Raw genomic sequence first — 20130 nt, forward strand, 5'->3', positions numbered from 1 at the left:
TTTATTTTATCAAGCAGCTGCCGTCTTCTCCCTGCAGTTCCCATCAAATGCTCATTTCTCCATCTTTGTGGTGGTTAATTGACTTGCTAGAGAATTTAAAAAAAAAAGAAACAAAACACAAAATGCTCATAGTTTAAAGTGTGTCTGCGTAGTGTGTTTAGGCAGATGAGAAGCGGCTCTGCCTGTGATGTGAATTGGTTCGTGACTTTCATCTGTTTGATCTATTCTATGAAAAATGCTATTATGGCAGCAGCAATCCTGAAAATATTTTTCCTAAGCTTTAGCAGAAGTGGTGCTATTCGGACAACGCAATAAAACCACTATGTCCAGAAGTCAGATGGTTATAGGATAATAGTTGTAGGAAGTGTTGTCTCTTAGCATCCTATTTAGAAAATAAGTTACTCATTCTTACGTGTGCTGGTTGAGGCTGAATATGATTACTCAGTTGTATAAAACTTACAATCATGAGATCTTGTCTCTGGTTAGCATCAGTCTCCTTTACTGGAGACATGGATTGTATAATATCACGTATCCAAAGGGGAGGCAAAGCAGAAAGCTTTTGAAAAAGGGCTATTGATTTTATATAGCTATAAACTGGTGAATTTTGTGTCATCACTGCAATTTCAAAACACCTTCCAGGTCTGCATTAATTAGCGTAACTAACATATGCCAGCCATGCTTCTTCTGATCTCACCTTTTGAAGGAAAACAGTGTGGGCAGAGAAGTGTTTCGGTTGGATTTTTGAAGTTAGCTGTACATGCATATTACTACATACTCATATTATTTAAAGCAAGATGAACAACAATGTTCAAAAGCAAATCTGGTGAGGTCTGTGACTACCCTCGGTTGTGTTGGGAATTCATTCCTTAGCCACTGACTGACCTGTCAAATGGCGGTTCAGCTCTTGGGTGCTCACCATGAGTCATGTCAGTGTAATTCCAGCCCAATTAAGTTTCATATTCTCAACCAAGGTTTGGTGGTTCTGAGTATGTGCAGGTCCGGTAACTGCAAATGTTTGTACTTACGCAAATCAGACCCAAAGTGGGTAATTTGAGCTCTTACATCACTGGGCATGTTTAAAAGTGCTGGTCATAATTTTTCCAGACTACTACACTTTAGAGGCATAATGAGCTTTTTTGGAGAGGCACTTGACTGGTGATTATTTAAAGACTTAAGCAAGCAATGTTTGGCATCCTATGATTCCCCAGAAAATAGTGGTGGTGGCTGTGATTGGTAAATGAGAAGTAGAGGTCGGTATCATGTGTGAAACTCTTCAGAACTGATTGTACACACTTAGCAGCTTGTATCTTGATTTTCAAAATGTGGAGGTGTAAAGTGAAGAAGAATTTCATCTATTTTCTCCAGGATTAGGAGGTTCGGAAAATGTGCAAATCTGGAGATATTCCCACATGCAACTATAGCTATAAACTAATTTTTACATGAAGTACATACTTATTTTTTAAACCTTGCATAGGTTCTCGTAAGTCAGTTTAATAAAAATTCTTCCCACAAAAAAAATTAAGCATTTGAATTGTACTTCTATCTTGTTTTTCTGAAAGTTTCTGGAACAGTTTTAATACAGGATTTGATTACAGAAAAGGAAATATGTTAATTTACTCAATTCGCTGTTTGTTTGGTTGGTTGGGTTTTTTTGGCAAAAAGAAAGGAAATCTCCCAGGTTGTGTAGCTCAAACCATACAAGAATCGGCATTTTTTGGATTCTCAAAATTATGGAGAAGGGTAGAGGAAAATTCTTTGGGCTGTTTCACTTGCCTGGAAATGCCTCATTTACATGTAAGATGGGGTTCAGATCACAATTAATTATAGAATCATAGAATCGTAATGGTTGGAAGAGACCTTTAAGATCATCAAGTCCAACCATTAACCTAACACTGCCGAGTTACCACTAAACCGTGTCCCTCAACACCACATCTACACGTCTTTTAATGTCAATTGTAGACCAAGATCCATGTGATCTCTTTGAAGCATCTACTAATTCATGTCCATTGACTATTAGGGCAGCGTAAATGACTGGGCCAGATATTGTGTCTTCATTGCAGACATTGTAAAGTCATTGCATCATCGAATCTCAGCCTAAAGGTGAAATTATGCTAAGCAGAGCGAGGTAATGTAACGAGCTCACTGATACTGAAGAGGTTCTTGCTCTTCTTCACTCCCTTTCAGCGCTCTGGTGTTCTTCTGCCTCTGCACTGGCTAATTCAGCTTTCTGAATGACCAGAAAATGAAGCAAAAAAACCCCCGCCAAAATAAACAAACTGTGGTGTGTTAGTGACTTGTCAGATTAACATCAGACCTGTCAGAAGGGAAAGGAAAGGTAAAATGGGTTGTGGCCTTACTTAAAAGCATCAGGTGTGACATCGGCTCTTCAGAGATGTGTGACACCATCCCAGGTGATCAGAATCTGAGTGAAGTTGTGGTCAAAGAGCAAAAAACCCACAACAATCTCTTAAAAACATGTAGAAAGAGAAGCAGATCTGCGAGAAATTATGTCAGTGAGAGGCAGGGCCTCTTTTGAAAAGCTCAATGCCAACCACTTCAGTAAAATATTGTGGAAATAATTATGTCTCTAGCTGAAAATCCTGACTAAAACAGAAGGAGAAATACTTATAAATACTTTTTTGAAGCACAAAGAAAGAAAAATAGTGTGACAAAGTTGTTTCCTTTAAGGCCATATATTACTAATGCTGGGGGATGGAGTTTTCAAAAAACATTCAATAATCTGAGGTTAACAGGAGCGGAGTTAGACCAATAGGAAATGCTCTGAAAACTATCCAGGAATTACATGGAATCACAGAATAATAGAGGATGGAAGGGTCCTCTGGAGATCATCTATTTTAACACCCAGGTCAAAGCTGGGCCAACTCAACCAGGCTGCCCAGGGCCTTCCTCAGTCATGTGCGGCATATCTCCAAGGATGGAGATCCACAGCTTCTCTGGGTGACTTATTTCAGTGTTTCACCACCCTCGTGGTGACATTTTTCCCCTAGATTTAGTCAGAATTTGCCCTTGCTGCAATTTGTGCTTTTTGCATCTTGTCCTTTCACTGTGAACGTTGAAGAATGGTCTCTCCACCTTCTCCAGACCTTCCCCTTAGGTAGCTGCAGACAGCAACAAGATCATCTCTCTGCCTTTTCCTCTCAAGGCTGAGCAAACCCAAGTGTCTCAGCCTCTCCTTCTGCATGAATGCCTACAACGGGGTTATTCGCAGTAAACTGTATATGAGAAGGCAGATCTCCTGCTGTACCGAGTGTCTAACTCACTTTTTGAGCAGAGGGGCAACTCTGCCAGTCTTCTTTTATCCTGAAGCCCTGTGGAGCTCTGACATGAATTATTGCCGATCGTAGATGACAGAAGGGATGTGCATTGCTTGCTTACAAGAGAACATCTTTGTTCCGTGTGACTGCTCCTTTTATTGCAAACCTTACTGGAGCAAAGAACAAACCACATTGCTGCTGCCTGCGCTTCTCTTCCTTAAAGTATCGTTAATTAGTTTGTAATAGTTGCTACATATCTCCAATGCATTGCATTTCATGATCACAAAGTGCTTTGGAGGATGAAGGATTAAGTCGTACTTGCTGAAGTACGGAGGAGCAAAGGGGACTGGGAATGATACAGAGAACGGAGCTCGTTCTTGGGGAAGATGAAGAGCTCACCCACGGCACCTTTATGGTGGTGCCGGTGACTTCAAGGAGGCAAAGGTGGGAGGAAGTATTCTGGCTGCTTTATTATTGCCCATGTATTCCAGAAGTTCTCATATACATGGGGGGTTTGTGCCTTTTTGCCTAAAATTGCCCACAATTTAGATTAACTTCATTTAATGCGAGATTTTAAGCAAATTTTGAGGGTCGTCTTTTTTTTTTTAAATCAAAATGCTGCTTTTGAGACACCAAAACTGTTAAAATATGAAAAAAAATATCCACAAACATTTAAATAAAACCCGTGTTTGGTGAACTCCTATAACATCAGACGAGGGCTGCACCAATTATGCTTCCACAGATGTAAAAATCTAGAGCAGGAATAGGTCACAAAGCTTTTCAAATCCTAGAAATCGTGATAAGAATATAATTTTATTTTGTTGGTTTATATTTATAAAGTTACCATTGTCAGCATTCTTTGGATCATACATTGGAGCTAATTTCCAAACCTCTTTTTTTCCCACTATATGTTTGTTGGCTTTTATTTTTTCTTCTCCTCATTTAGGAATGAGTTTAACACATGATACCTGAATTTTGCAATATTATCGACCTTTTCATTTCTTCCCAGATCCTCTCTTTTTCACAGAGGAAATTTTGCTCCACAGTTTTGGGAGCTGTAATGCAAACAGCCAGGGCCTAGAATCCACAAGGTCAGGTATTTAGACACAGAAATGCAATTACCTGCACACACAGCAGAGCAGACACATGCAAAACGATGAAGAGGAGCTGCAAAAATATCCTAACTTCTAAAGTGAGAGAAAGAAAAAGGAGAATCTATGAAAGTATTGAAAATGCAATATAAGAGGTATACTGTTATACTAGTATATAAGATAAGCTTCTTTTAAACTATTTAAGGAAAAAACAGGCAAAACGCATCCCTTAGTGCTTTTTAAAGGAATGTAATGTTGTAGTTTTCCTAGGATTCAGTTAATAGTCTTCAAGGCCATGATATGGGCTTGGATCACCTACTCTGTCATACCAGGCTATCATGTGCTCTTAATTTTCACGTTGGTACCGCGCTGCTGGGGACGAAAATTGGGTAGAATAAAACTGTTTTCCATGAAGGTAAAGTCAAAGATGAAAACTGTCCTTGAGAAGTTTATTCATCTTGTTTTGGTTTGATGACATAGAGAAATGGAGAATTCAGCAATTCATGTGCTAATTTCTTCCAGTGGTTATTCATTCTAATAGACATTAAAATGCGTGCATTATTTCCCTTGTGGATTTTTCTGTCTTGCAATTCCTAATCTCTTCTCTTCATGCCTTTCTAAACGAAAGTCATTACATATCTAATATTTTGTCCCACAAAAGTGGCTCTATGTTAGAACTTCTCTATTTTCTCCTTGCCAAGCTAAAAACCTTTATAACAATTTCATCAGCTCTTCAGTGATTTGTCTTTGCGGCTGTTTTGGCTTCTGTCCCAGTGTTTCGCTGTCATTTTTGGACAACAGAATTTCTTCCAGTGTTTTAGTACCAGTGTCCTCAGTACCCAAATACACATTTCTAATCTGCATTTTAGCCCTTTTTCTGCTCAGTCTAAGCACACCTAACCCATGTGAATTGCCCAGCCATTTTTACTGTAAATCCCTTTTAGAGTCACTCTTTTCAAGCATGGATAGCAATGGCTTTTGTTCTTTGTTTCTTTATATTCGTTATATTTCTTTATATAAGTTTTCATTAGTATTGGTGGGTTATATTCAGACAGATTTCATTCAACCGGGACAAGCTGGACAAACGAAGCAGATATAAAACAGGGCTGATGTTCTCTAACTGTTACCTTTTCTACCAGTCTTTGTTCTAGCCTCAAATTGAGTCAAAAGAGGCTTAGCTTTCAAAAACATTGATTAAAGTGCTGAAAAATGTGCGTTCTTGTATTTCTCCCTCTGAAACCCCACTGAAAATATCTTCACTCAGGAATCAGTTTGTGCTTTTAAATAACATTTTGAGACGCACACCATTTTCTTGTAATTTAATATGGGCTTTGCGGATACTGTATGACACACAGCCTGTAGTGTTCATTCAAACACTTCACAGAACACTATTACATTTGAAGAGTTTTTTAAATTCGTCCTCTTTTTAAAGTCAGGAATGAGGCTTTTTTTGAGGAGACGTATTTTCAATAAAATCGTGTGAATGGTATTATGTTCCCATCTTTAAATTTTTGTGGTTATTTTAATTGCACTGCTATTAGGCTGCCTACCCTGTGCTTACCCAGGCATCTTTCCTGTCCATCTGGATCACGATTCTTGCAGCCTGTTGGAGCTTCCTCAGCAGTCCGGGTTGCATTAAGGGGGAAAATCTATAAACCAGATGTATCCTCATCTGTCTCTTCAAAACTCTTAAACATTAATGAATTAATCATGCCTATTTATATATAATCTTCTATTCCCAGGTAATAATGTTTTGGTTTTTACTTTGTTTTTAATAAGCACTCTCCTAATTACAGATGGGTATTTCATCCCTTTCATGTGAAAAAAGTGCATAATCTATTTCTTTACGAAACTTAAATAGAAATATTTAGTGGATAGTTCCCCGTGTCCTGCATTACTATTAAGAATTTTATTGTCGTCACTTAATGATGGATCTACACCATTGCTCAGAGTTTTTTCATCCAAATAGACTGAAACAGTCCTTTTTATTGTTCTTAGTCCCACCAGCTATATTTCTTTGATATTTTTAGAACCTATTAAAATTTTCTACACTTGATACCTTTTTATTTACACCAGGTGATTTTTTTTTTTTTCTTTTTTATTTCTGATGGCTGCCTGTATTTCACCACGGAGCCAGGAAGAACGTTTGAGCCTACCCTGCCCTTTCTAGAGCCGTATCTGTCACTGCTAAATCTTGGCCATTGGGAGCGGCGATGGCGGAGCAGAGGGTGGGAGGATCTGTTGGCACAGCCGGGTACGATGCTCTCTGAAGGCCTGGCCAACTTTTCAGCCATGTGCATAAAAACTGTAGGCGCTCAAACTCCATGACTGTGGCCCCGATGTTAAGGGGGGGCTCCCTGATGAAAGTTGCTTGCACCCATGGCATCAAAAGTAGCTTTTTTTAGTAGCACTTTCGCATATTGTGAGGGTGCCTGGCGGTTGTCTGTTTCCTTCCTCTGGAGGCAAGTTCTGCTGTAGTTTTTGCTTGAATGGTTATAAATGAAAAAAACCAATAAACCATATGTAAGGACAGAGGCAAAATTATCTCCTCAGCTGAACCCGGCAAAATCTTGACAACAGACTCTTCTTTCTCTGCCTTGGGATGTCTGGGTGGCAAATTCTGCCCAGAGGCTCGCGAGTACAAATGTGTGGCTAGCAAAAATTGTGGGTTTTACTTAAAAGCAGAAGGTAACTGAATTTCCACCAGAGCTTTGAAGGAATACAGTAATAATAGTTTTTTATCTTCTAAGCACTCTCTCAGCATTCACCAAGGGGCTTGACGTGCTGATCAATGATACGGAATAATGTAATAAATTCAGCCTGACAAGCTGAGTTCAGTGTGGAGATTGTGCCCTACGTTAAGGGCATGCAACCCAGGCGAAAATGTAGGTGGGTGAACAAAAGCAGAGTTGGATCAAGACTGACTAACGAGGGAGAAGTTAAATAGCCACATCTGTGGGTCCTGTTTCGGGATAGCAGTCCTAGGGCCAGCCCTTAGCTACCTGCTTGACATGTGCCTGATTCCTTAATCCGCGGGTGTAAAGTGCATGTTGCAGTTATTGTCCTTGAAGGGAGTATGTTTGTGGAAGTGCTAAAATGTTTTTTTTTTATTTTCAAGAGGAGTAAGAAGTCGATGACTGGCCTATTTTGGGTACACGGAGAGGGCAATTTTGAAGAAACAAAAGTCACCTTGATACAGATCCAAAATTAGAGCTTTCTGGAAAGAGGATCATAGAGAAACAGTTTATTTTGATTTAATTCTGCCATTCTGAAATTTAGGCAATTCTGCCTAAAATTAGTCCTGGATGTGACAGATATTATTTGGGATTTTCCTCGGTGGTTCACCATTATCTTCAGTTCCTTTAAGAAGACTGGGCCAGACGGAGCCCCTGGGGTGAGATGGGAGGGAGCTCCTGCATTATGGAGAACGGAAGGTGCTAAAAGCTAAGAGAAACTTCAAAGTTTGACAAGCGAAAGGATCACAGAAAGAAGATGGGATCCTGCAGCTTGTGCGCAGGAGGAGAGGAACAGGAGTGCTGGTGTGGGGTCTGCTGCTTCTCAGAGGGTCCCTGAGTCAGAAGCAGCAACAACCTAAAGTGTGGAGCCTCTCCTCCCATGGGGCCATGATGGGCCTGAAGAAAACTGTATATATTCCCTACATAATCTCTCTTTGATTTAAAATAATCACTTTGGTTGCATATATGCTAGTAAACATTTGAGTAAATGTTTGAGGAAGAGGAGGCTGAGGGGAGACCTCATTCCTCTCTACAACTACTTGAAAGGCCATTGTAGAGAGGTTGGTGCTGGTCTCTTCTCACAGGCAATTAGCGATAGAACAAGAGGGAATGGCTTCAAGCTGCAGCAGGGTAGGTTTAGGCTGGACATTAGGAAAAAATTCTTCACAGAAAGAGTGGTCACCACAGTCACTGTCCCTGAATGTGTTTAAGATGCATTTAGATGTGGTGTTAAGGGATATGGTGTAGGGGAGAACTTTGTAGAGTGGGGTTGATGGTTGGACTCGATGATCCCAACCTAAATGACTCTATGATTCTATGATTCTAAACGTTTGGCAAACTAGGTGGGAGTGTTGATCTGCTTGAGGGTAGGAAGGCTCTACAGAGGGACCTGGACAGGCTGGATCGATGGGCCAAGGCCAACTGTATGAGGTTTAATAAGACCAAGTGCCGGTCCTGCATTTCGGTCACAACAACCCCAAGCAACGCTACAGGCTTGGGGCAGAGTGGCTGGAGAGCTGCCCGGCAGAAAAGGACCTGGGGGTGCTGGTGGATGGCCAGCTTAACATGAGCCAGCAGTGTGCCCAGGTGGCCAAGAAGGCCAACAGCATTCTGGCTTGTATCAGGAACAGCGTGGCCAGCAGGAGCAGGGAAGTGATGGTGCCTCTGTACTCGGCACTGGTGAGGCCTCACGTCGAGTGCTGTGTTCAGTTCTGGGCCCCTCTGTACAAGAGGGACATTGAGGTGCTGGAGCGTGTCCAGAGCAGAGCTACCAGGCTGGTGAGGGGTCTGGAGAGCAGGTCATCTGAGGAGAGGCTGAGGGAGCTGGGCATGTTTAGCTTGGAGAAGAGGAGGCTGAGGGGAGACCTCATTGCCCTCTACAACTCCCTGAAAGGAGGGTGCAGAGAGGTGGGTGTTGGCCTCTTCTCCCAGGTGAATAATGACAGGACCAGAGGAAATGGTCTGAAGTTGCGTCAGGGGAGGTTTAGATTAGACATTAGGAAGAATTACTTGACTGACAGAGTGGTCAGGCACTGGAACAGCCTGCCCAGGGAGGGGGTTGAGTCACCATCCCTAGAGGTGTTTAAGAAATGTCTAGATGTGGCACTTCAGGGCATGCTCTAGTGGCAGAGATTGTAGGTTGTTTGGTTGGAATCGATGATCTTAAGGGTCCTTTCCAACCATGAAGATTCTGTGATTCCCATAGCGGAATGGGATTGCCCTTGCTGTTAAATCGTTAGCAGGGTCCCGGGCACATTTTGGCCCAGGCCAGTACTAGATGATCTGGGAGCCAGCTCGGGTGCAGGACCAGCCCCAGGGGCCAGGTTAGATTTTGGGACAGCAGGAGAGTTTGGTGGCACAGACGTCAGCTGGTCCAAGCTGCCTGAGGGCCTGGGAATCATCTTGGAGACATCTGAGTTACTAATTATAAACACAGCCTTTGGGGTCTCTCTGATTAAAAAATTCAGGATTGTGATAAAACCTCTGTATTCTGAGTCCAAAAGCCTTTGAGACCTACCTCGCAGCTCTCGCCAGCCCAGGGTCCTGTGGCACTGGGGTTGAGCCGTCCCTGCCAGTGTCTGCAGCTCCCAGCAAGCACATGTGAGTGAGAAAACACAGCTGACTGGAAGCCAAAAGCCATCGCTATATCATTAGCGCTTCAAGAAGCGCAGAACGTGAACGTGTGCTATAAAGAAATTTTTTTTTTTTATTAAATTACATCTTTCCCCTGCAGTCAGAATGTCAGAGCACCGGGAACAAACGCCCGGTTTGAGATCTCCAGGCGGATGGATGCTGCTGCTGCTCCTGCTCTGTGCTACGCAACCTGTTGGCACCGTACAGCCTTTGCAGCTCCTGAACGGGCAGCCTGCCAGGAGCTCGAGGGTCACCCCTAATTTGCCTGTGTATTATTGATGGAACGCTTGCACAATGTGACGATTTGCATAAATCTACATAGCCTTTCAATTTTTAATTAATGACTATCTTTTTCACAATTTTTAATATATGCTACCAATCATGTTCATGCGTTACGGGGAGATAAAACAAGGTGAACAGAGCCAAAGGAGCAAACAGCACTTTTTGACCTAAAATCCGCCTTTCTGCCCAGTGCTGCTGGGCTTTGAAAGCGGTTCTTAGGAAATGAGACATATTTGCTAGTCGTTCCTGTGCTGCTACTTAGCACAGACCTTCCGTGAGTACTCCTATGGTGGCTCACGCAGACAGATACAAGGCCATTTAACTGCTGGGACTTGCTCTTCTCCCCTCGCGGAGCACTCTGATCAGCAGCACTGTTTGTGGTGCCTCTCCTGACACCAGCAGTGTCCCTTCGCTGGGCCAGAGAGGACTGGGATGGAGGAAAATGTTATGAAACAGAAGGAACAAATTAATAGGTAAAATGATGCTCGAAAAGTGGCCATCAAATATTTTACCCCTTCGCAACGATTCATAGCCACAAAATATTTAAAACATCCCCACAATTTCTTCTTTTAAATGTCTCTAAGCTTGTTTTTCACGTAAATAAATAAACCTTGAAGGTCTTCAGCTGCCAGAAAGGAGGGTGTAGAGAAGAGCCAGAGCCTTCTCAGGAATGCACAGTGTTGGGGTGGGAGCCATGGACACAAATTACAGCAAAGGAAATTCTAATTCGTTATTAAGAATAAAATCTTCCCTATGACAGCAGTCAGATATTAGAAGAAGCTGCTGAGGGAGGCCGTGCAATGTCAGTCCTTGGGTATGTTCAGAATTCCTCTGGACGGGGCCCTGAGCAGGCGGACCTGCTGTGAGCATGGGGCTGTACGTGATGAACCCTGGACGGCCCCTTCCAACTTGAATTATTTTTTGAGTCTGTGAAAATCGAGTAGATCCATGAGAATCAGAATAGGTCTTTACAAGATACACTTCCATTTCGACTAGATAAATATAATTGCTAATTTAAGAGGGCGTATCACAGCGTAGTTCACAGTGCAAGTCTGTCGCTGTTTAAATGATGCTGGAGTACTGTGTTGAAAGTAGCTTGAGAGACCTCTGTTGCCTGTCTTTTGGAGCATATTTATTTCATGTGGATAATATGTAGAAGGGTGGCACAGGATTTTTTTTTTCTCAAAGGACAGTATTAAGTAATCATATCTTAACGAAGGTACTGTGAAACTACCCTTCAAAGCCTGGCTTGTTTTGCATGAGGTGTATTAATACGTTTACTGTGTGGCAGAGCTCAGGTTCTATCCATTCAGCGAAAACTGGCTGTTAAGTATTGCATGTGTATAAGGTAGTGTGTCCTCATTTAAGTGTACAAGACGTATGTGTGAAGGGTGTAAAGATCCTTCTGAATGGAAATTGCCTTTCAGGATAGCTAGATAAGCATTTAGAAACCTTCTTATGGTAGAAAACTGCTCTAGCAAAACCATTATTGAATTATTGGTTCATATTTTTTATCACATAGAGCCTGGTAATAAAGTTCTCTAGACAATGTATAAATCAAAGTTCTCCAAGAAGAAAAGGATGAGACTTTCATCTAAAAATATGTTTTTAAAGACAGATACACAGTGTTTCTTACTCTGAACTGAGGATCGCTGAAAAGCTGGTTATTACTGAGGGCAGAAGATAGGTGGTCTTGGTTATGGAGTCGCTTTGAGCAGCAGAGCAACCAGATAACCCCCATGTTTTCTGCAAGACGAGTTTATTTTTAATGCTGCTGGCAAAGGAGACCATAAAGCAACAGAGGGGGTTAGAAAACTTGCATAAAATATATTTGGAGACTGCCTGGTAATTCTCGTCCTTTCTGCTATGTATGCAGCTGAGGTTGGTTTGTGTTTGCCAAGCTGGTTAGGATCCGTATAGGTATCTGGACTAAAATAGCTGAGGAACCATGCTGAGTCTTCCTCTTCCCATTCTAAAGCCCCAGATGCCACTTGGCTGAGAAGTTATGCAAAAGCTATTAATTTGGGTTTTCTCCCTTACAGTAGCATTTTTACGCTAAACCAGTAAAATCATGACAAAATGAGCAAAAGAGAAATGATGAAAAATCAACTATGGGACTTCATTTGCCACACGTACGCCATGAACAAAATGTTCTTGGAAAGGGTACATGTCATGAGGTTGGAGAAACTGTTCACTGACAATGCTGCACCCGGGTCTTATCAACAGGCACCGTTTGCATGTTGCAGAGGGAAAAAAATGAACACAGAAATGAACACGTTATTATGTAAAACACTGATTTAGGAACCACCAACAACATAATACCTTGGGCCCAGATACATTAGTGTATCTGGACATTTAACTCCTGGGGCAGTCATTGAGGGTGTGGCTTCCTTTGCAGAGAAAATGATTACTTTTTCAAATAATCATTATTTAGTTGCTGACACCACTGTGTATTAGTAGACATCTAATAGGGAACCTCCAGTAAACTGCCCACTCTACTTGTCCTTCATATTATGACTAATTGGAAAAATGATTTGGTAGGGTAGATTTTGATAGGATATTATGATTTTGCCAAAGTACCAGCATAATCCAGTTGGGTTTCTGGTTCCTACAAGCTTCGTTCTCCTGGTGAGCTCCTTCCCAGGCTGCTGGGCAGCCTCGGCCTCCACGCTGAGCAGTGCTCAGGGACTGTCCCCAGGCTGGATGTCCACACCACATACCGCCTGCTGTTTGGCAGGGATTTTTCAAATCTACATGTTTGATTTTTTAAGCAAATTGCCAAAATACCAAAATTGTGGGCAATTAGCTTCCTCTTGTCTAGCTCCATTTCCTAGCTCCGCATTGAAAACCCACCTGAAAAATTACCCCCCAAAAAAAAAAAAAAATGCTGGAATGCAAAATAGACATTCATATGTTATGGTTAGAATCAACAACCTCTGGAAATAGAACTGGAGAAACTGCAAGCAGAATAATTGTGTCACTTTGCTCCTCTCATATGTTAGCGTGAAGCTGCAGAGATGAAGTAGCTTTTGGCAAGACTAGATCCATGAGTCTTTCATCGAGTTTCACCTGGACTTGCTGAGTGGACTGTAAAATTATCCCAGTCCTAATAATGTTCAATACATACAGGACATGCCTTCCCATAGAAGGCTGCGTCTCAACTGCAGTTAAAGCGTCCTCAAATGTAAAAAATAAAAAGTGAAACATTCTTTAGATTTCTGCATTCATAATATTTATCAATATATCAAACAAATCGTTAGGTTAAATTAACATGGGACACTCCCTTATAGAAACATTACTTCAAAGAGAAAGATTAGCTTTTCAAAATGATATTTTCTCAGCTGTCAATGCTGTCATATACTGTATGATGGCATTTTTCTTCCTCAGTACTATATTAAGGTCTAACCTGAGTTTTTCAAGGGCTTGTCTGTTGGGCATTTTTCTTTATAACGTATACACCTAAATTTTCATTAACTGAACATAGGCTTTTTCTCTTTTATTACTACTGCATGAGAAGAAATAAGAGGATTTTGTTTTGGTTGTAAAGGTCAGAACTAATTTCTGGCTACAGCATCCAATCTCCTGCCAGTTGCGGTTATTTCCCACAGGAAGCAGGTAACTTTGTTGACCAGGTGTAAAAGGGAAGTGAAAGAAAATCGATTATTTGCAGGGAGCGCAGTGTTAAATTATTTATCATTGATCTGGATGAAGAAATTATTTATCAATGGTCTGGATGAAGGGATCGAATGCACCCTCAATAAGTTCGCAGATGACACTAAGCTGGGCGGGCGTGTTGATCTGCTTGAGGGTAGGTTGGCTCTGCAGAGGGATCTGGACAGGCTGGATCGATGGGCTGAGACCAATGGTATGAGGTTCAACAAGGCCAAGTGCCGGGTCCTGCACTTGGGTCACAACAACCCCATGCAGCGCTACAGGATTGGGGCAGAGTGGCTCGAAAGCAGCCCAGCAGAAAAGGACTTGGGAGTGTTGGTTGATAGCCGGCTGAATATGAGCCAGCAGTGTGCCCAGGTGGCCAAGAAGGCCAACAGCATCCTAGCCTGTCTCAGGAACAGTGTGGTGAGCCGGACTAGGGAAGTGATCATCCCCCTGTACTCGGCCCTGGTGAGGCCCCACCTCGAGTACTGCATTCAGTTTTGGGCCCCTCGCTACAAGAGGGACATTGAGGTGTTGGAGCGTGTCCAGAGAAGGGCTACAAAGCTGGTGAGGGGTCTGGAGGACAAACCTTATGAAGAACGACTGAGGGAGCTGGGGTTGTTTAGCCTGGAGAAGAGGAGGCTGAGGGGAGACCTTATCACCCTCTACAACTACCTGAAAGGAGGTTGTAGAGAGATGGGGGCTGACCTCTTCTCCCTGGTGACAAGTGATAGGACGAGAGGGAACGGGTTCAAGTTATGTCAGGGGAGGTTTAGATTAGATATTAGGAAACATTTTTTCACTGAAAGGGTTATTAAACATTGGAATGGGCTGCCCAGGGAGGTGGTGGATTCACCATCCCTGGAGGTGTTTAAAAAAAGGGTAGATGGGGCACTTAGGGACATGGTTTAGAAGTGGCTTTTGTCAGGGTAGGCTAAAGGTTGGACTCGATGATCTTAAAGGTCCCTTCCAACCTCAGCAATTCTATGATTCTATGATTCTAAATTAATGCGTATTAAGATCCCAAATGGATTTCATTCTTGCAGAAAAAAAAGAGGCCTTAATTTCTGGTAGTTTCATTCGAAGAAAGACACTGAAGTGACTCCATGAATATTAACAGGCTTTAAATTTTACATACATTGATTTCATACATTTAATTGATTTTCCCTAACTTTCTCCAAGTCTCCTTAAGTCAACGAGTTTGTAGTTTAAAACGAGATGCTTATTTGAAAATCAATTAACTGTAAACCAAGCAGCGTATAAAAGTACGTTCTTCATTCTATATAGTATTGGTATAAGAATTATGTTACAGGAAGAAAAATGTTAATTATGACTTGACTTTCAAAATTATGTTTCTTAGGGTTATGAGAAAAGCCAAACACGTACCTTAAAAACTTTACAAGAAACATATATAATGCATATATAATTGAATGATTCATGTGTTTTTGTGATCATTTGCATTTAATTTCCATCCAATGTTTGGATGAATTTATTGTTAGTAATATTTTTATAATTAATATATTTCATAGGAATATTTGCCCAAGAAATGTAGTGCTAATATTTACACCTCACCAGGCAGGAAATGAAGAAATAGTGTATGATTATGCAAAACTCATATTGTAAATACTAACAACATACTGTTCATAAATCTTCTATAGGCAGAGGGCATCTAATAACTCCCATGAGATCATTAATTTGTGAAAACAATAAAAAACCTCATTTAAAAAAAAAAAAAGACCACAAAAAAAAAGAAATAGAAAAGAAACCATACATTCACTGCAAATTATTTGCTGAGCTCTGCTGGTCAGCGATGCTCAGAAAACCTTTATTTACCAATCTCTTCTTTTTATTAGGATATAGGTAGTGTAGTGTAAACACATACACAGGATTTGCATTTTTCATCCTCCTAAAAGTTCTTGTTATTTCAGTGCATAAGAGCTGAAGTACAGTAGTCCAATGGGATGATGACTGGGAAACAAAGTAACTAAATTTACTGGTAAAGAGCAAAAGGGTTTTTTCCCCCTCACAACTGTCTGGTACAAGCTAACTAATTTTTGCATACCCAGAACTTTGATGATGCTTTCCGGGAGATGGTTTTTATTACTTTCTAACAGAATACCGTGATATCTGTAGGGTCACACGTTGCCAGCACACATCTCATCTGTTAAGATGTGAAACTGGCTACGATCTCCACAAGGGTTCCTCTTAACTGCCCCATCCGTTCACAGTGGACTGTAGACAGGGTTTTCTATGTAAGGGTCACATTGCCGTCTTCGAAAGTAGCCCGTTTTCATCACCTTACAGCATTTTTATACATTGTTATTAAAATCCTTGTTTGGTACCAGCACAAAGTAGTATGGATAGTCCAGTTTCTCCATGTTCATCTCAGGGTCCCTTTGTTTTTATTGCTCTCATTCAAGTACGTCACTTCTGATAATTCCACTGCCAAATTGCATTTTAAAGGCGAATAAGTGTATTCTCTCAGAACTGGAGCTGAAAAAGTTCTTTAATTTGTATCCATGCTCAGCAACAGTGCTTTTTTATTGTTTCCTCTTATATCCCTCAGGCTGACATATATTACCATCTGATATGCAATATTAACATTGGGAGGGCCAAAGGATTTATTTTTCCCTAGTTGTGGTTAAAAGCAGACAGAAGGACTGGAAAAAATCACTGCTTGGACTCTCCAGTTCTTGCAAAAGTGTTTGCTTTGAAGGTGCTTAGGTAGCCTGCAGCATTAACGTTTAAACACATCATTATTTTTAGTTTCTCTTCACAGCACTTGCATGGAGCAGCGCTGAGCTGAGAAACAGTTGCAGAAGCGGCCTCTGTCCCAGGACACAGAGGAACAAAATTCATGCGGCAAATGTCCCCGGTTCTCACCCGCTGCCGTTTGCTCCTTCTTTCCTTTGCCAAGCTCTGCTAAAAAAGCTGTGGAGTTGTAAGCACAAGGGAGAGAAGGCAATCAGCTTTGTCCTCCCAGCTATTGCTCTTATCTTTTATCTTTGGACGGTATTTTCCATGCAATTTCTTTCCAGTTCAGGTACCTGGCAGAAAGCTGGTCCGAGCAAAGCAGTAGACAGCCACAAATTTAAGTGCTGAGAACTGCGGATCCTCAGCTTTAACGCGTACTGTCTCTCTGTTCACTTCTTTGCTATTTCCTGATAAATCCCATTATATAATTTAAGAAATACTAACCAACTGTTCTTGTTTTATCTACACGGTGAGTTATTTCAGTAGGGTTTTACTCAGAGATTCTGATGCTATAGCGAGAATAAGTATTTATATTTCACCTCCTTTAATTCTTCAGTTCTTCAGTTAAAGGTCTTAGAGCACTTTCCCACTCCTAATTAATCCTCGAGCTATAAGTAGTTCAAGAGCAGAGCATCTAATCAGTGTCCCGGTTCCTGGGTCCCATCAGACACAAATCCTTATAAAATGGTGGCTTGTCCTTAAGTGCCCAACTCAGCTCAGACTCTGTGGAAGTAAGTTGCCAGGTACAAATGTGATGGGATGACAGACATTTCCCTGTTCGTGGTTACTGCTGACCTGTAGATGGAGTATTGTTGCCGTTCATGCCTTCAGAGTGCCCAGAAATTTCAGGAATGACTGGCCATGAAGGTCCCCTCACAGCGGGTTCACCAGGGTGCCATCACCCTTAGCTAACCAAAAGGGTTTCTGGTGAGAGCTGAATTAATTGGTCTGACGTTAGAGCCAAGACAGTAAATCTGCAGTTTCGGCAGTCTTGTGAACCATGCAAGGCTACAGATGATTCCTGCTGAGCTGAAGGAGGGTTTGCCATATCCCAGCAGAGCAGTTATTTCTTCCTTTCTTTCCAGAGCAATACTTCACCCTGATGCTCCTGCAATTGCATATATTCTTCCTTGCTGGGAGGTACTTTCTTGGTGCGTTCGCAAGTTAATGACAAAAAAACCCTGCAGAAGTAAATTTTGCAAGAATGGCTGGCACAGATCTAGCTCGAGTATCACCTGCTGTCCTTCCCTGGCTTGTCTGGATCTCAAACTACCTTAAACGTTCAGGCTTCAGGAGCAGCACGACCCTGGAGTTCAAGATCAGTCAGTTAAATCCGCTCATGGTGTCATCTGAGCTAGTTCATCTGGAGCTAGCATGGGTATCTCTACGTTGCTCTGCCATCTGCATTGTAGTTAGTCATCCAGGCTTCAAATTTCCTTTCCTGAAAGAAAACTGTAGGAGGGGAAAACTTAGTCTAAAAGTGTGTGCGTACTGATTCCTGCGCGAGCTCATTGTCACAATCAGTGCGGAAGGCATCCTCAGGCAATGCCGCTTGTTTATTTTTTGCAATCTACCGCAAATGGGGGCCTGAATTTCACAGTTTTCTCATGAAGACTATTCTGTGTGCTCGTCTTATGTCCCTTTCCATGGATAACCCCTTGCAGCACTGCCACGGGCTTCTTCAGCGAAGCAGATCTGCTCTCCACCACACACACCGTGCCTCTTACCGTGATGTCTGTAGAGCTGTTACTTTCTCCATGCGTCAGTAATCGCTGTAGGTAACAGGAAGGACTATGCCAAGCTGACAGATTTTCATCACCATCCTCAGAGGAGTCAAGTGTATCATTCCTGTGCTGTACTTCTTCCCCAAATCAGCCACCTACTCCTCCCACCACAGAGCGCACGCAGAGTTAAACTGCGAATCGCAGGAGGATCTTCATGTCGCTCTGCCATTCTTCGCCATACAAAGCTGTTAACTCATTTGCTCCCCGCACCAGGCTTATAAGGAGTTGACTGTGGGACCTTCTGTTTGTGTAAAAGATGCTTGTCTGTTTTGCTACCGAGTCTATTCTTTTACCTAACAGAAAGTGGATCTTGAGCTACTTTTCCAGCTCTTGGAGTTAGTAAGTCCTTTATGGTCAGGTTTGGGTTTGAATATTGAGCTTCAGACAACTTTAACTCATTTAAAAGGAAACAGAAGAAAGAAAACAATGGGAAAATGAAAGTCCAGTCAACAAAAAAAAAAAAAAACAATTCTGGATGCTGAACTATATCATTCAAGTTTCTCAGTTCTTTTAAGCAGCTGACCCAATCTAAGCCATACAGAAAATCAACATTTGTACGAAGTCTCAGACTGCTCCCGAGATATCCACTGGCTTTCAAATGGGCTGCTGTAGCATTCCAGGTTCATGGGGTGCGATAAAAGGCGTTTGAAATCACATCCAGGCAGCCTCTCCAGAGGCTCTAGGGAAAGTGCCATCTGGCCTTCCTTCCTTTTAGCAGCTCTTCTTCATTACTGATAAGATCACTCACATTCTTGAGACTATGAAGCCACCATTAAGGGAGTTCAGCCTTCCTACCTAGCAAAGCCAGTTCTTTTCGTTGCCCTTGATCAACTGGAATTGCTCTCTTGGGTGTCTGTTCATTCAGACCTAGTTGAATATCCTCTTTAATTCCCTTTTTTCCATATTTTTTTCAAACACAGTCCTCATTCAGAAAGAGGACTTGAGCTTGTACTCTGCACTTGCAGCAAAAACGATGTCACTTGAGGAAGAAAAGTATTGTAATTCAGAAAAATATTATTATAGTAACAGCACTTGTACAGTCCTTTATATCTTCAAAGCCCGGTGCCAGCTAATTTATTAATTAATTTAAATATACAGTTTTATTCATTTGTACTTACAAGGATTAATCTTAGAAACTGAAACCCTATTTAAAAACTGTTCTTAAATTGAATTGCAAGTGCACAACATTGAGAGGAAATTGATTTCTCCATTGCCTTGCTGTGGCAATTAAATTAATTTACATTGTCACTGCTGTTTATTTTGCAATGCACGATGTATGTAGGTTAGAGGAATGAAATATTCTGTCTGAGTCAATATGTGGTTCTATTTTAATGTAGATTTATAAAAGGACAAATTCTCATTGGATTCAGACCACAGGCAGTGGAGTAGCTTGTGAAGTTCGTAAATCCTCAGTGGTCTCGGCTGGAATTAAAAGTTTGATAGATTTCTGTACTCAAAAGGTACAAGGATGACCCTATCTCACCCTACTACCCTTCAGAGAATACAGGTGTTGAAATTCACTTTAACTAGCGGTTACCTTTATCAAATGTAATAAAAGACCTTCGCAAGTATGCTCAGCTGATTTTCATTTGAAAAAAGGTAGGTCTCAGAATTAACTGAACTCACAGAGATTGCACGGTAATTCTGGCTGGATTAGGGAGGGAGAGCTGAGTTAGTGCCTTGGCTGGGAGGGAGGTGGGACACGACCTGTTCACTGACCTGCAGACCCTGAGGTTCTGGGGTTTGCCTTGGAAGGGGCCCAGGAGAAGCTGTGCTGTTGTGAAATGTTGCAGAATGAGGCAGAGCAATGGGTTGAGTCTGAGACCAAAAGAGAAACATCCATAAGAAACAAAGTTTTTTAGATCCCCTGATCATTGGAAAGCTTAGGTTTGTTGTTATTACGGCTCTTCTGGATGTTATT

General features: G+C 41.7%; 1 protein-coding gene across 46 annotated transcripts in view; it reads left to right on the forward strand.

Moving 5' to 3' along the window:
- DLG2 (discs large MAGUK scaffold protein 2) overlaps positions 1-20130 on the forward strand; it is a 1061709-nt gene that overhangs the window by 905112 nt on the left and 136467 nt on the right. The window lies entirely within an intron of this gene.

Source organism: Larus michahellis, chromosome 1 (genome assembly GCF_964199755.1).
Source record: "Larus michahellis chromosome 1, bLarMic1.1, whole genome shotgun sequence".
In the NCBI taxonomy this organism is placed as follows: domain Eukaryota; kingdom Metazoa; phylum Chordata; class Aves; order Charadriiformes; family Laridae; genus Larus; species Larus michahellis.